This window comes from Ranitomeya imitator, chromosome 2, assembly GCF_032444005.1.
Source record: "Ranitomeya imitator isolate aRanImi1 chromosome 2, aRanImi1.pri, whole genome shotgun sequence".
Lineage (NCBI taxonomy): Eukaryota > Metazoa > Chordata > Amphibia > Anura > Dendrobatidae > Ranitomeya > Ranitomeya imitator.
Window position 1 is genome coordinate 535,884,642 of NC_091283.1, and position 17,000 is coordinate 535,901,641.

Genomic DNA, 17,000 nt, shown 5'->3' on the forward strand with positions numbered 1-17,000 from the left:
CACTCGTGGCAGTGGCACAGGTAATTAGCCCCCATAGCACACCGGTGTCCACGACGGTGAGTGGGCCTTCCTCCTGCTCAGGGCCCCAACACATGCCGGGTGTGCGCAGGGTGCTGACACCGGTCCTCACCACTTGGCCCGGTACAATTCATAAAATATTTTTGTTATAAAAAATGACTTGCTATATATACACTGTAGAACCTACTTTGTGTGAAATTTCATTGGTTTGAACTGTAAATAAAAAATGGCCTGCTACAGGTTTAGAAATTTGGTTGTTCAAAAATTGATCATTATCATACATACTGTCATATATACTGTAGAATTTGGTTTGTGTGAAATTTTGTTGGTTTGCAAAAAAATAAAAAAAATGTCCTGCTACAGATGTACAAATGTGGTACTTGGTCCCCAGCCGCCAGTATTTCTCCCGTTGTGGTGTCTTCACCTTTTTCCAGCATGTGTCAAGGAGCAACGCCCATGATCTTACCAATGCGATTACTGGGATTGTCCACTTAACGACCGACATGTGGGCAAGCACTTTTGGCCATGGACGCTAGATTTCCCTGACGGCCCACTGGGTGAACATCATGGAGGCTGGAACCGAGTCCCACCCTGGTACGGCACATGTGCTACCGACACTGAGGATTGCTGACCCTACTTCTATCAGGGTTTCCTCTACCTCCTACACCAGTTCCTGCACCCCCTCCTGCTCCTCCTCATTCTCCATCTCCAATGTGGAATCTCAGAGCAGGTAATTCACATCAGCTGGAAGCTCTGTAACACTGCCTCAGCGAAGCTGCAACAGGTTCTGCTGAAGCTAATTTGTCTAGGAGACAAACCACACACCACAGCAGAGTTATTGAAAGGAATAAGAGACCAGACAGACCTGTGACTCTCTACCTCCAAACAGGCATGGTTGTGTGTAATAATGGAAGTAACCTGCTGCCAGTTGTGAAGCTTGGCAAGTTTACACATGTACCACGTTGGCCCACATGCTCAACTTGGTAGTTCATCTGTTTTAGAAAACCTAACCAGATTTGCCAGAGTTCTAGACAAGGTATGCCACGTCAGTAGTACCCATTTCCGCAAGTTGGCTACAGCTGCCAGCTCACCGACTAGTGTATGACCACACACTAGAATTTCACACTTCACATGATGTCAAGGCTTTGTGAGCAGCAGAGGCCAGTTGTGAAATACCAGCTCCAACTAGTGTTGAGCATTCCGATACCGCAAGTATCGGGTATCGGCCGATATTTGCGGTATCGGAATTCCGATACCGAATTCCGATATTTCCCGCGTATCGGATACCGGAATCGGAAGTTCCCAGAATTCAAAACTGCACGCAGCAGCCAATGAAGAATGAATGGAAGTGTGGGCACATCCTGTTTAGCATGGTGGGCATGTAACTACTGGCTGTCACGATCGCCGATACTTACCTGTCCGGCCGGCGCGCTCCCAACGTCCCTCCTCCTTCTGGTCGGCTCGGCTTCTCTGCTTCTCAGCGCATCTGCGGTCCGCGCAGGCGCCGTAGGGCCTCTTCCGCCACTCTGCCTGCTGGGAGGTTGTGACCCGGTGGCTCCGCCTCCAATATGGCGGCGCCCACCGGGTATTTCTGTTCGGCGCTTCCACAGGTAAGCGCCTGTGTATCTTCGCTGTAGCGTTCCTGCTAGCGCCAGCGTCGTATTTGGGCCCATCCTGAGGATTCCTTTCTGGGTTCCGTTTCTCCGGTTTCTCCCTGTTCCTCCGGTTTTCCTCTGTTCCCTGTTCCTGCTGGTTCCTGGTTCTGCCTTATCCTTACATTAGTGTTTTTCCTTTTCAGCTCTCCGCCTCGTCTTCCTCTGCTTCACCCAGTCGTCCCTTTGGCTCCGGCAGTTGCGGTTCCATCCTCCTTGGGCCTGCTCCTAACACTCCCTGTATAGGGGGTGCATCTATCAGGTTTGCTCGCCCTGGGGGGCTCTGGGACCGTGACCCAGAGGGTCCACTATTGGGTTCACTACGTATCGTCATCTCACCCCCATGTAGCGTTATAGTATACACAGGCCATGGATCCCGCTGGAGCCTCGGCTGCTCAGAAAGAGTTGCTCTTTCTTCGTGAAAATCAGTCCCGTATGATGGCTTTCATGAAGTCTATGGATTCCCGTTTGTCCTCACTGCAGTCTTCCGATCCCGGGAATGCGTCTTTGTTGCTTAGTTTGCAGCAAGAACTGGCGCAGCAGCGCGACACACAAACGCAAATTTTGTCTTATATGGCTGCGATAGATTCTCGCCTTCTCTCTCTGCAGACCTCTGCATCTGCTCCCGCTCCGGTCCCCGCTTCTCACGCACCACCTCGTCTGGCCAAACCCCCACGTTATAATGGAGACCCTAAATTATGTCGGGGTTTCTTAAATCAGTGCCGTCTCCACTTTGAGCTCTTGCCCTTACAATATCCCACCGATCGGGCTAAGATAGCTTTCATAATTTCTCATCTTGAGGGGGATGCGTTGGCGTGGGTAAATCCTCTCTGGGAGCGTGACGACCATCTTATGTCTCACTTAGCCGATTTATTTGAAACCTTCCGTCGAGTTTTCGACGAACCTGGTCGTCTGGCCTCTACTACCGAGTCTCTATTCAGCTTACAACAGGGGACTCTATCTGTGGGTCAGTACGCCATTCAGTTCCGCACGCTGTCGTCTGATCTTGGGTGGAATAATGAGGCCCTGGTAGGGGCATTTTGGCGGGGACTGTCCGGACGCATTAAGGATGAGTTGGCGGGTCGAGATACTCCTACCAATTTGGAAGATTTGATATCCCTGGCTACCCGTATAGACCTCCGATTTCAAGAGCGTGCGCGTGAGAGAAGGATTCCTCGTCCTTCCCTGCCATTACGAAGACCATCTAGTCCCAGACCCAGGGCATCTACTATTGTGCCAGCGCCTGAGCTGATGCAAGTGGACCAGCTCAAGATGTCTGAGCAACGGCGCCAGGAGAGGCGCACCCAAGGCTTGTGTTTCTACTGTGGTAGTGCCTCCCATCTCCTCCGTGCTTGCCCTGATCGTCCGGAAAACTCCTCCGCCTAGGTCAGGTAAGAGAGGCCTCCCTAGGTACTTGTGATACCTCTCAACCCCTTACACTTTCCGTCTTACTTCATGTCTCTGGTAAACGCTATTCTTTGCTAGCCTACATTGACTCGGGTGCTGCCGGGAATTTTATTAGACAAGAGGAGGTTGTTAGATTTTCTGTTCCCGTTAAGACCCTAGAAAGTCCTCTTTTTCTTGCTTCGGTGGACGGCAAACCCTTGCAGGAGACTGTAACCCAAGTCACTCAGGTAGTAGAGCTGCAAGTAGGGGTTTTACATAAGGAGAAAATTGCGTTTTACGTTTTAGCCAATATTTCTCATCCAGTCCTTTTAGGTTTACCCTGGTTACGGACCCACGAGCCCGCATTTGATTGGCATAATGGCAATATTCTTTGTTGGGGGGATTCCTGTCAGACTCGGTGTCTGTCGTCAGTACGTCCTGTGGTTGACTCTTCCTCTTCCCTTGTTCTTTCTGGTCTGCCTTTTGTTTACTCTTCTTTTTCTGATGTTTTCAATAAGAAGGAAGCGGAGAGTCTTCCTCCACATCGGTCCTACGACTGTCCTATAGACCTGGTTCCTGGTACCATGCCTCCGCGAGGAAGAATCTACCCTCTCTCCCCTGCAGAGACTCAAGCCATGTTGGAGTACGTTCAGGAGAACCTTGCCAAAGGTTTCATTCGAAAATCCTCTTCGCCAGCTGGAGCCGGTTTCTTTTTCGTCAAGAAAAAAGACGGCTCTCTTCGTCCATGTATTGATTATAGAGGTTTGAACAACATAACGGTGAAAAACAAATATCCATTGCCATTAATCTCTGAGCTCTTTGACCGTTTAAGAGGAGCACGAGTGTTCACTAAGCTGGATCTCCGTGGTGCATACAATCTGGTACGAATTCGTGCAGGAGACGAATGGAAGACCGCGTTTAACACTCGAGACGGCCATTATGAGTACTTGGTTATGCCTTTTGGACTCTGTAACGCTCCTGCTGTATTCCAAGAATTCATAAATGACATCTTCAGAGATTGTCTGTATGCTAGTGTCGTGGTTTATTTAGACGACATTCTCATCTTCTCTCCGAATCTCTCCACTCATCGACGTGACGTCCGTCTGGTTTTACAACGTCTCCGTGAGAATCATCTTTTTGCCAAGATTGAAAAATGTGTCTTCGAACAATCAAGTGTACCTTTCCTGGGATATATCGTTTCCGATGCCGGTCTGAAAATGGATCCAGCCAAAGTGTCTGCGGTTCTGGATTGGCCACGACCAGTAGGAGTTAAAGCCATTCAACGTTTCCTCGGCTTCGCCAATTACTATAGGCAATTCATCCCACATTTTTCTTCATTGACCAAGCCCATCTCGGCTCTTACTCGCAAAGGAGTTGATTCCAACAACTGGTCAGCAGAGTCGCAAAATGCATTTCTAACTTTGAAACAGAGATTTGCTGAAGCTCCGGTGCTTCATCGTCCTGATGTCAACAGACCCTTTGTTCTTGAAGTGGATGCATCTTCCTTGGGAGTTGGAGCAGTCCTCTTACAAAAGGCAGCCTCTGGACGTATCATCACGTGTGGTTTCTTCTCCAAGTCATTTTCGTCTTCGGAACGAAACTACTCCATCGGAGACAAGGAACTGTTAGCCATTAAGTTGGCCTTAGAGGAGTGGCGTTATCTCCTCGAGGGGGCTGTCCATCCCTTCACTATATTTACGGACCATAAGAATCTAGCCTATGTGCAGTCGGCTCAAAGACTTAATCCTCGACAAGCTAGATGGTCCCTGTTTTTTGGACGTTTTGATTTCGAACTCCATTTTCGTCCTGGTGACAAGAATGTCAGAGCTGATGCTCTCTCACGGTCCTTTCAGCCGTTGGATGAAGTGGAGACTCCTGCACATATTATTGACCCTGCTAGGATCATTTCCGTTACTCCTTTAGAAGTAATCTCTTTACCTCCTGGGAAGACCTTCGTGGCAAGCGAGGACAAAAAGAGAGTTCTACTCTGGGGTCATTCTTCCAAACTTGCTGGACATGCTGGAGTTAAGAAGACCCTTTCTCTTATTGCTCGCCACTATTGGTGGCCGTCCCTTCGTCAAGATGTCCGAGATTTCATCGCTTCGTGTCCTTCTTGTGCTAAAAACAAGGTTCCCCGGCAATTACCTTCCGGACTCTTACATCCGCTACCAGTACCTTCTACTCCTTGGAGTCATATCGCCATGGACTTTATCACGGATCTCCCTCGCTCCTTTAATTGCTCCGTTATCCTGGTGGTTGTCGATCGATTTTCCAAAATGGCTCACTTCATACCCTTATCTGGTTTGCCATCTGCTCCCGAACTGGCGAAGATCTTCATCCGCCATATCTTCCGACTTCACGGCTTCCCTCTTCATATTGTTTCGGATCGAGGAGTCCAGTTCACGGCTCGATTCTGGAAAGCTCTGTGTGGCTTAATGAAGGTAACTCTGGATTTCTCCTCCGCTTATCATCCTCAGTCTAATGGCCAAGTGGAGCGCGTCAATCAAATTCTCACATCCTATCTACGACATTTCTCCAATGCTCATCATAACGATTGGGTTTCCTTGCTTCCATGGGCGGAATTTGCCTATAACAATCATCCTAATGAATCTTCTTCTAAATCTCCTTTCTTTGTGGTCTTTGGGCAACACCCTGGCATTCCTTTTCCCATTTCCAGCACGTCAGGCGTACCGGCGGCTGATTCTCTGTCCCTGGAGTTCTCCAAGATTTGGCTAGAGACTAAGGAGTCACTTCTAAAGGCTACTGATCGTATGAAAAGGTTTGCAGATAAAAGACGACTTGATGCTCCTCCATATCTACCGGGGGATAAGGTTTGGCTCTCCTCTCGGTACATTAGGCTAAAGATCCCTTCTCATAAATTAGGTCCTCGCTACATTGGTCCTTTCGAAATTTCTAGCCGAATCAATGAGGTGGCATATAAGTTAAAATTACCAGCTTCTTTGCGTGTGCCTAATGCCTTTCATGTCTCGCTCCTTAAACCTGCTGTATTTAATCGTTTTCACTCTGCGTCATCTTTTGTCCCATCCTTTTCCTCTTCCGACGATCAGTTCGAGGTGAGGGATATTTTAGCTCAAAAGACAGTTAAAGGCCGAACGCTATTTCTTATTGACTGGAAGGGATTTGGTCCGGAAGAGAGATCTTGGGAACCTCGAGAGAACATCAATGCACCCCATATTTTGAAGAGGTTTCTTTCCAGCTCTAAAAGAGGGGGGAGTAAGAAAGGGGGTACTGTCACGATCGCCGATACTTACCTGTCCGCCGGCGCGCTCCCAACGTCCCTCCTCCTTCTGGTCGGCTCGGCTTCTCTGCTTCTCGGCGCATCTGCGGTCCGCGCAGGCGCCGTAGGGCCTCTTCCGCCGCTCTGCCTGCTGGGAGGTTGTGACCCGGTGGCTCCGCCTCCAATATGGCGGCGCCCACCGGGTATTTCTGTTCGGCGCTTCCACAGGTAAGCGTCTGTGTATCTTCGCTGTAGCGTTCCTGCTAGCGCCAGCGTCGTATTTGGGCCCATCCTGAGGATTCCTTTCTGGGTTCCGTTTCTCCGGTTTCTCCCTGTTCCTCCGGTTTTCCTCTGTTCCCTGTTCCTGCTGGTTCCTGGTTCTGCCTTATCCTTACATTAGTGTTTTTCCTTTTCAGCTCTCCGCCTCGTCTTCCTCTGCTTCACCCAGTCGTCCCTTTGGCTCCGGCAGTTGCGGTTCCATCCTCCTTGGGCCTGCTCCTAACACTCCCTGTATAGGGGGTGCATCTATCAGGTTTGCTCGCCCTGGGGGGCTCTGGGACCGTGACCCAGAGGGTCCACTATTGGGTTCACTACGTCTCGTCATCTCACCCCCGTGTAGCGTTATACTGGCAAGGCTGTGATTGGCTGCTGAAATGATGTCACGATGCACTATAAAAAACGCTGCCGCCATTTGACGCTCACTCTGCTGTGATTTCAGTTAGGGACAGGACGCTGTGTTCTAACTGAGGGCCAGTTGAGATAGCGAATTGCTTCATTGCGCTTTTCCCAGGCTAATTTAGCAAGGCTCTTGCCTTGCAGCGCTGTTTTAACAGCGTTCTGCAAGGTCTCTGTGTGTGTGTGTGTGTGTGTGTGTGTGCGTGCAGCTCACTCTGTAGTCTGTGTGCAGCCATATACCCGGTTGTATTCAGCTCAGGGGGGGTTCACACTGCCTCATACTGTTCTATCCATTGTCCTTTTGTGCTCATAGTGCAGCCTTCTGCACATTTTTTCTAAAATTTCTTATTAGTGTCTTTCCACCCGTCTCTAGCTAAATTGTGGAAAAACACTAAATAGGATAACCTATAGGAGGGTTTTTGGGCCTTGCAGCGCCGTTTACGGCTGTCTGCACGGTCTCCGTGTGAGCGCAGCTCGCCCTGTAGTCTGTGTGCAGCCACAGCCGGTTGTATTCAGCTCAGGGTGCGTCACTGCCTCATACCATTAAATAACTTTTCCTTTTTTTGCAAATAGTGCAGCCTGCTGCAAATTTTTTCTAAAATTTCCTATTAGTGTCTTTCCACCCGTCTCCAACTAAATTGTAGAAAAACACTACATAGGATAACCTAGAGGAGGGTTTTTGGGCCTTGCAGCGCCATTTACGGCTGTCTGCACGGTCTCCGTGTGAGCGCAGCTCGCCCTGTAGTCTGTGTGCAGCCATAGCCGGTTGGATTCAGCTCAGGGTGCGTCACTGCCTCATACCGTTAAATAACTTTTCCTTTTTTTGCAAATAGTGCAGCCTGCTGCAAATTTTTTCTAAAATTTCCTATTAGTGTCTTTCCACCCGTCTCCAGCTAAATTGTGGAAAAACACTACATAGGATAACCTAGAGGAGGGTTTTTGGGCCTTGCAGCGCCATTTACGGCTGTCTGCACGGTCTCCGTGTGAGCGCAGCTCGCCCTGTAGTCTGTGTGCAGACACAGCCGGTTGTATTCAGCTCAGGGTGCGTCACTGCCTCATACCGTAAAATAACTTGTCCTTTTTTGCAAATAGTGCAGCCTGCTGCAAATTTTTTCTAAAATTTCCAATTAGTGTCTTTCCACCCGTCTCCAGCTAAATTGTGGAAAAACACTACATAGGATAACCTAGAGGAGGGTTTTTGGGCCTTGCAGCGCCATTTACGGCTGTCTGCACGGTCTCCGTGTGAGCGCAGCTCTCCCTGTAGTCTGTGTGCAGCCACAGCCGGTTGTATTCAGCTCAGGGTGCGTCACTGCCTCATACCGTAAAATAACTTGTCCTTTTTTGCAAATAGTGCAGCCTGCTGCAAATTTTTTCTAAAATTTCCTATTAGTGTCTTTCCACCCGTCTCCAGCTAAATTGTGGAAAAACACTACATAGGATAACCTAGAGGAGTGTTTTTGGGCCTTGCAGCGCCATTTACGGCTATCTGCACGGTCCCCATGTGAGTTAAACTCGCCCTGTAGCCCGATCTGCAGAAAAAAAAAGTAAAGTTCACCAAACACCACTTAACACTTGTGTAGGCCACATTTTATCAATAATAAAGTCTAGTCCACACTTTACAAAATTAGTGTTTCTTACACCTGTTAGGAGGAGCATTTCAGGAATAAGCACACAAAGGCCTTAGTACTTTTCTGCTTATCTTTATCTGTCAACCAAGATGAAGAGGGCAGGGAGTAAGGCACGTGGGCGTGGGCGCGGAGCAGGGAGAGGAGCAGGGAGAGGACGTGGTGATTCTGTGCCTGCTGCAGGCACCGGTGACTCATCATCACTCAGTTTCAGCAGGGAACAGTCCTTCATGCGCAGCTTTGTCGGAAAGCGCCGTGCACCACTGCTGCGTGAAGATCAAATTGAAGCCGTTGTCGGATGGATGGCAGCTAAAGCATCGGCATCGACTTCAATTAGTGCCACATCCTCTCAGGCACAGACCACTGGAGAGCAGGCATCTGTCTCTTCACCACCTGCCAAATTGGCCAGGCAGTCAGAGAGCCCAGGACAGGAGCCGTCTCTACTTCTGTTCTCTGAATCTCTTGGCTTGGAAACAGGGGGCCAACCAAGCAGCATTGGAGAAATGGAAGAAGAGGCAGTGTGCAGTGATGCCCAACAGCTTTGTCTCTCTGGGATCCATGGGCATGAGCAGTGCATATCTTCCCCTCAGGCTCTCGCTCATCTCCCTCCGCCTTCTTCAGACTGTGTGCCGTCAGCTGATCCCTAATAGCATGCCATGGCCGTGACGCCGCACAGTCTGAAGAAGAGGGAAGGAGGGGAGTGAGAGTCGAGGATATGCACTGTGCATGCCCATGGATCCAAGGCCCGCAGTGGGATTACATTAGATGACACTGCGAGGTGGGATCTCGGGCAGCGTGGACGCACAGGCACTGACAGCCTGACACCTAAATGATGTCAGAAGACGGGCACCGCTAAGTGTGCATGGCCAAGGGATAACATAACAGCGCAGGCTCCGTGACAGCTTAAAACAACGCTGATGAGGCAGCGCACGGCACCAAAGGGATATGAATGACAGCTGTGCTGCGTTCCATTACGAAGGAAATTCCCACCTCCGGGACGGTTTTACGGTATCAGGGGACACATTTTAAGTGTTTACTTCTGTGTTTGCAAGGAGCATAATTGAAAGAGCAACCTTTTCCTTTTGCATCCTTAGTGCTGCACAAGATGGCTCTTTCAGCTACAAACGTCTTGGGGGGGGAGGGGTTAAAGGTTCCCTTTGAACTTGCTCCAGTCAGGCTTCGGCCTACACTCTGTTCCTCTGCTACTCGTGCTGTCCCTGGGCTCTAACACCGCCAGTTGGTGCCTGGAAGTGCTGTCCGCACAGTCAACAGTCGCTCCTCTGTTATTGGGGTTCAGTAACGTCAGCTGATCCCCAGCTGTGTGTGCGGCAATACCTCCAATCTGCTCCTCCTGCTGTCCCTGGGCTCTAACACCGCCAGTTGGTGCCTGGAAGTGCTGTCTGCACAGTCAACAGTCGCTCCTCTGTTATTGGGGTTCAGTAACGTCAGCTGATCCCCAGCTGTGTGTGCGGCAATACCTCCAATCTGCTCCTCCTGCTGTCCCTGGGCTCTAACACCGCCAGTTGGTGCCTTGAAGTGCTGTCTGCACAGTCAACAGTCGCTCCTTTGTTATTGGGGTTCAGTAACGTCAGCTGATCCCCAGCTGTGTATCCGGCAACGTGTCATGCGACCGCCACGCTGGAACAACTAAAATGTAAGGGAACCTGTCCCCCCCCCTTCCTAGGCGTTTGTTACTGAAAGAGCCACCTTGTGCAGCACTAATACTGCACAAGGAAAAGGTCGCTCTTTAAATTATGCTCCTTGGAAATGCTGAACTACACACTCATGTAATGTGTCTCCTCACACCGTCAAACCGTCCCGGAGGGGGGACTTTCCTTTGTAATGTGACGCAGCACAGCCGTCATTCCTACCCCCTTGGCTCCGTGCGCTGCCTCCTTAGCGTTGTTTGATTCTGTCACGGACCCTGCGCTGTTATGTTATCCCTTGGCCATGCACAGTTTGCGCTGCCCGTCTTCTGACATCATTTGTTGTCGTCCTGGCTGCGCCTGTGCGTCCACGCTGCCCGAAATCCCACCTCGCAGTGTCGTCTAATGTGATCCCACAGTGGGCCTGGTGTCCATGGCCATGCGCAGTGCATATACTAGCCTCTCACTCCCCTTCTTCACGCTTCTTCAGACTAGGCGGCGTCAGCTGATCCCTAATAGCATGCCACGGCCGTGACGCCGCAGTCTGAAGAAGCAGGAAGGAGGGGAGTGAGAGGCGATGATATGCACTGCGCATGCCCATGGATCCCATGCCCGCAGTGGGATTACATTAGATGACACTGCGAGGTTGGATCTCGGACAGCTTGGACGCACAGGCACTGCCTGCCTGACACCTAAATGATGTCAGAAGACGGGCACCGCTAAGTGTGAATGGCCAAGGGATAACATTACAGCGCGGGCTCCGTGACAGAATCAAACAACGTTGAGGAGGTGGCGCACAGCACCAAGGGGGTTGGAATGACGGCCGTGCTGTGTCACATTACAAAGGAAAGTCCCACCTCCGGGACGGTTTAACGGTGTGAGGGAACACATTATATGAGTGTGTACTTCAGCGTTTGCAAGGAGCATTATTTAAAGAGCCACCATTTTCCATGTGCAGTATTACTGCTGTACAAGATGGCTCTTTCAGCAACAAATGCCGGGGGGGGTTAAAGGTTCCCTTTGAACTTGCTCCACTGCAGGCTTCGGCTTACTCTCTGCTCCTACTGCAGACCATGGGCTCTAACACCGCCAGTTGTTGCCCGGAAGTGCTAGCTGCACAGAGAAAAACACCCGCCAATGTGTCAGTGGGGTTCAGCAATGCCAGCTGTTCCTCTGCTGTGTAGCCGGCAACGTGTCCAGCACAAGCCACGCTGGCACAATAACAGACATTTTCCTGCCTCCAGTGCAGGCTTCGGCCTACACTTTGCTCCTCTTTGATTCCCTGGGTTTCAACACTGTCAGTTGTCACCTGGAAGTGTTGTCTACACATAAAAAACACTCGCTGATGTGTCAGTGGGGTTCCGCAACGCCAGCTGTTCCCCTGCTGTGTAGCCGGCAACGTGTCCTGCAAACGCCACGCAGACACAACAGACCTAAAGCTGCCACCAGTGCAGGCCTCGGCCTACACTCTGCTCCTCTCCTCCTCCTGCTGACCCTGGGCTCTAACACTGCCAGTTTTTGCCCGGATGTGCTAGCTGCACAGAGAAAAACACCAGCCAATGTGTTAGTGGGGTTCAGCACCGCCAGCTGTTCCCCTGCTGTGTAGCCGGCAACGTGTCCTGCAAACGCCACGCAGGCACCTGAACTGAAATTAAAGGGACCCTGCCCCCCCAGGTGTTTCTATGTATAACAGCCACCTTGTACAGCAGTAATGCTGCATTTGTACAAGGTGGCTGACTTTCTCTTTGCCCACGTCGAACTCAAAAAACACGTACAAAATGTGTCTCATTAGAGACCATTACAGTGTCCATGAGGTGTGACTTTCCTTTTTAATGACACGCAGCACCCCTATTGGTATCGCTGGCCGTCTTCTGACATCGTTGGTTGGCTGCCTGTGCCTGTGCGTCCGCCCTGCCCGACACAACGCCCCTCGTTGTCTTACTTATTTTGACTGCGAGGGTGTGATTGATGGGCACGAGCAGTGCATATCTTCGCCTGTCTTCACTCCCCTCCTTCCGCCTTCTTCAGACTGTGCGGCCTCATGGCCGTGGCATGCAATAAGGGATCAGCTGAGGCCTCCCAGTCTGAAGCAGGTGTAAGGACATGTGTGAGCGGCGAACATATTTACTGCACAAGGCCACAAATCCCAGCCCCGCACTGTGACTTTATGAAAAGACACTGTGGGTCTGGGATTCATGGCCATCGTTAACCGCACCAGCCAACATGAAATGAGGTCATAAGACGAGCAGCGCTAACAGGGCATGGCCAAGGGATAACAAGAGCGCAGACTCCTGTACAGCAAATAGCAACGCTCAGGAGGCTGCGCCCAGCACCAAGGCGTTATTTTGGACACCTGTGCTGCGTCTCCTTAAAAAGACAAGTCACGCCTCCAATTCAGTTTTACTGTATAATGGACAAAATTGTGTACGTCTTTCATTCAGCGTGTGCAATGAGCAAAATTTAAAGAGCAACCTTTCACTTGTGGAGCATTACTGCTGCACAAGGTGTGGCTCTTCTACATTTTAACACCTGAGGGAGGGTTAAAGGTTACCTTTGAAATTGGTTCTACTAGGCTTCAGCCTACACTCTGCTCCTCCTACAGACCCTGGGCTCTAACACCGCCAGTTGGTGCCTGGAAGTGCAGGCTGCACAGAGAAAAACACCAGCCAATGTGTCAGTGGGGTTTAGCACCGCCAGCTGTTCCCCTGCTGTGTAGTCGGCAACGTGTCCAGCACAAGCCATGCTGGCACAACAGAACAAAAGCTGCCACCAGTGCAGGCTTCGGCCTACACTTTGCTCCTCTCCTCCTCCTGCTGACCCTGGGCTCTAACACCGGCAGTTTTTGCCCGGAAGTGCTAGCTGCATAGAGAAAAACACCAGCCAATGTGTTAGTGGGGTTCAGCACCGCCAGCTATTCTCCTGCTGTGTAGTCGGCAACGTGTCCAGCACAAGCCACGCTGGCACAACAGAACAAAAGCTGCCACCAGTGCAGGCTTCGGCCTACACTCTGCTCCTCTCCTCCTCCTGCTGACCCTGGGCTCTAACACCGCCAGTTTTTGCCCGGACGTGCTAGCTGCACAGAGAAAAACACCAGCCAATGTGTTAGTGGGGTTCAGCAACGCCATATTTACTGCGCAAGGCCATGAATCCCAGCCCTGCAGTGTGACTTTATGAAAAGACACTGCGGGTCTGGGATTCCTGGCCATCGTTAACCGCACCGGCCGACATGAAATGAGGTGAGAAGACAGGCAGCGCTCACAGCGCATGGCCAAGGGATAACAAGAGCGCATACTCTAGTACAGCAAATAACAACGCTCAGGAGGCTGCGCCCAGCACCAAGTCGTTATTTTGGACACCTGTGCTGCGTCTCCTTAAAAAGACAAGTCACACCTCCAATACAGTTTTACTGTATATTGGACAAAATTGTGTACGTCTTTCATTCAGCGTGTGCAATGAGCAAAATTTAAAGAGCAACCTTTCACTTGTGGAGCATTACTGCTGCACAAGGTGTGGCTCTTCTACATTTTAACACCTGAGGGAGGGTTAAAGGTTACCTTTGAAATTGGTTCTACTAGGCTTCAGCCTACACTCTTCTCCTCCTGCAGACCCTGGGCTCCAACACCGCCAGTTGGTGCCTGGAAGTGCAGGCTGCACAGAGACAAACACCCGCCATTGTGTCAGTGGGGTTCAGCAACGCCAGCTGTTCCCCCGCTGTGTAGCCGGCAACGTGTCCTGCAAACGCAACGCAGACACAAAGCTGCCTCCAGTGCAGGATTCGGCCTACACTCTGCTCCCCAAGCTTACCCTTTGCTCCAACACCGCTAGTTGGGGCTCGAGGAAGACAATCTTGAATAGGCAACGCATCCGGGTTCCAGCACCGTCAGCTGGTTCTCGGCAGTGTCTTTGTCACGGGTACTCCCTCGTGCCCAGCCTGGGTCCAGCACCGTCAGCTGGTTCCGGGTAGTTTCAAGGTCACTTAGACGCCTATGCGTTGCCCCGTCGTGTTGCGGTCGGGTTAGCCAACTCCATGGTGCCTCCAGTTTAGGAGCTTCCTATGTGGGCTGCGGGAATTGGCAATCAAGGCTGGTTCTGTAGTGCCAGTAGGCCAAGCTCCCCCTGTAGAACTGTTGGTGTTCGGTAACTGTGGCAGCCTCGCGGCCTAGCTGTTCTCTCCTCTCCTGTGGACCTTCTGGTCCACATCCTGGTTCCAGCACCGTCAGCTGGTTCCAGGCAGAGCCTTTGGCTTAGGTGCCTCCTTCTGGGTATCCGAGTTCCGCCAACGCCAGGTGGTCCTTGGTAGTGCTTTTAAGCGCGGGTACCTACAGCTTTGTAACCGGGTTCCAGCACCGTCAGCTGGTCCTCAGTCGTGCCATTGGCTCTTGCACACTTGGGCAACGCATCCGGGTTCCAGTACCGTCAGCTGGTTCTCGGCAGTGTCTTTGTCACGGATACTCCCTCATGTCCAGCCTGGGTCCAGCACTGTCAGCTGGTTCCGGGTAGTGTGAAGGTCACTTAGACGCCTATGCGTTGCCCCGTCGTGTTGCGGTCGGGTTAGCCAACTCCTTGGTGCCTCCAGTTTAGGAGCTTCCTATGTGGGCTGCGGGAATTGGCAATCAAGGCTGGTTCTGTAGTGCCAGTAGGCCAAGCTCCCCCTGTAGGACTGTTGGTGTTCGGTAACTGCGGCAGCCTCGCGGCCTAGCTGTTCTCTCCTCTCCTGTGGACCTTCTGGTCCACATCCTGGTTCCAGCACAGTCAGCTGGTTCCGGGCAGAGCCTTTGGCTTAGGTGCCTCCTTCTGGGTATCCGAGTTCCGCCAACGCCAGGCGGTCCTTGGTAGTGCTTTTAAGCGCGGGTACCTACAGCTTTGTAACCGGGTTCCAGCACCGTCAGCTGGTCCTTGGTCGTGCCATTGGCTCTTGCACACTTGGGCAACGCATCCGGGTTCCAGTACCGTCAGCTGGTTCTCGGCAGTGTCTTTTGCTCTTGTACCTTCTGCTCCCCATCCTGGTTCCATTACCGTCAGCTGGTTCTGGGCAGAGCCTTTGGCTTAGGTGCCTCCTTCTGGGTATCCGAGTTCCACCAACGTCAGGTGGTCCTTGGTAGTGCTTTCAGGCACGGGTACCTCCTGCTTAGTAACCGGGTTCCAGTAACGTCAGCTGGTCCTCGGTAGTTCCATTGGCTCTTGGACCTTCGGCTACCCATCCGGGTTCCAGTACCGTCAGCTGGTTCTCGGCAGTGTCTTTTGCTCTTGTACCTTCTGCTCCCCATCCTGGTTCCAGTAACGTCAGCTGGTTCCGGGCAGAGCCTTTGGCTTAGGTGCCTCCTTCTGGGTATCTGAGTTCCGCCAACGTCAGGCGGTCCTTGGTAATGCTTTTTAGCACGGGTACCTCCTGCTTAGTAACCGGGTTCCAGTAACGTCAGCTGGTCCTCGGAAGCTCCATTGGCTCTTTGACCTTCGGGTAGCCAACCGAGTTCCAGTTCCATCAGCTGGTTCTCGGCATTTTCTCAGCCTTCTTGTACCTTCTACTACATTTCCAAGTTCAAGACCCTAAAGACGACGACCCGGAAGACCACCCCTAAGATGACGACACCAGAGACGACAACCACTGAGATGACGACGACCCTGGAGATGACGACCCTGAAGACCACCCCGATGACGACGATGACAGCGGAGACGACGATGGCGGAGACGACGACAGCGGAGACGACGACGGCGGAGACGACGACCCTGGAGATGACGACCCTGGAGACGACGACATGGAAGAGCGAGAAGCAGAAGAACAAGAGGCTGCAGAACAAAGAGCAGAAGAACATTAAGCATAACACTTAATATCAGAGCAAAAGATATTATCTAAATTATATGCAGAGGAAGACTAAGCAGTGTATGGGGGTGAGTCCGTTCCTCCTCTTGGTGCCCCTGGATAAAGCCTGATGCTGCAGGCCAAACTGAACGCGGACAAATGTAACTTTTGTGACAGGCAGAACGGAAGGTGTAATCTTCAAACTTTTATAGATAACAACTACGGGAATGCCTGTCACAAATGAGAATATGATGAAGAAGTAGAATAGGAAGAATAATAATAGTTGAAGAAAATGAATATGAAGAATGTAATAAAAAAAATGTAGAAGATGAAGAAGATGAATAAGGTGAAGAAGAAGTTGATGTCAAAGATGCTGATGATGATGAAGATGAAAGTGTGGGAAAAGTAAAAAAAAAGAAGGGGAAGGGCGTGGAATAGTGAAACATCAATATCTGACAAAATTAAAAAAAAATTTACATTGTCAATATCTTTGTCACTCCGAACGTCTTTAAAAAAAAAAAATTCCTGCTATTCTATTTGATTGGACTAAACCTCTATGCCTTTAATGTCTCCGCCACCTCCCCAAATACATCCTGCATTATTCTTAGTTGTTTTCCTTCATGTAGAATGAACCTACAAGGAAAGAAAGGGTTTATTTTAATTCCGATATTTTGGTCCCATTGACTTGTATTGGGATCGGGTATCGGTATCGGCGATATCCGATATTTTTTGAATATCGGCCGATCCAATCCGATACCGATACTTTCCGATATCGGAAGGTATCGCTCAACACTAGCTCCAACACATTCATCATTACTCTGGTCAGCCTCCACATTTAACAACTGAAGAGTGGACATGGATGTTTGACATTAGTGCGGTTCTCAAAGACTTTGAGGACTCCACAAAGATGGTGAGCGGCGATGAGGCTATCAGTGCAATGATCCCCATTCTGTGCTTACT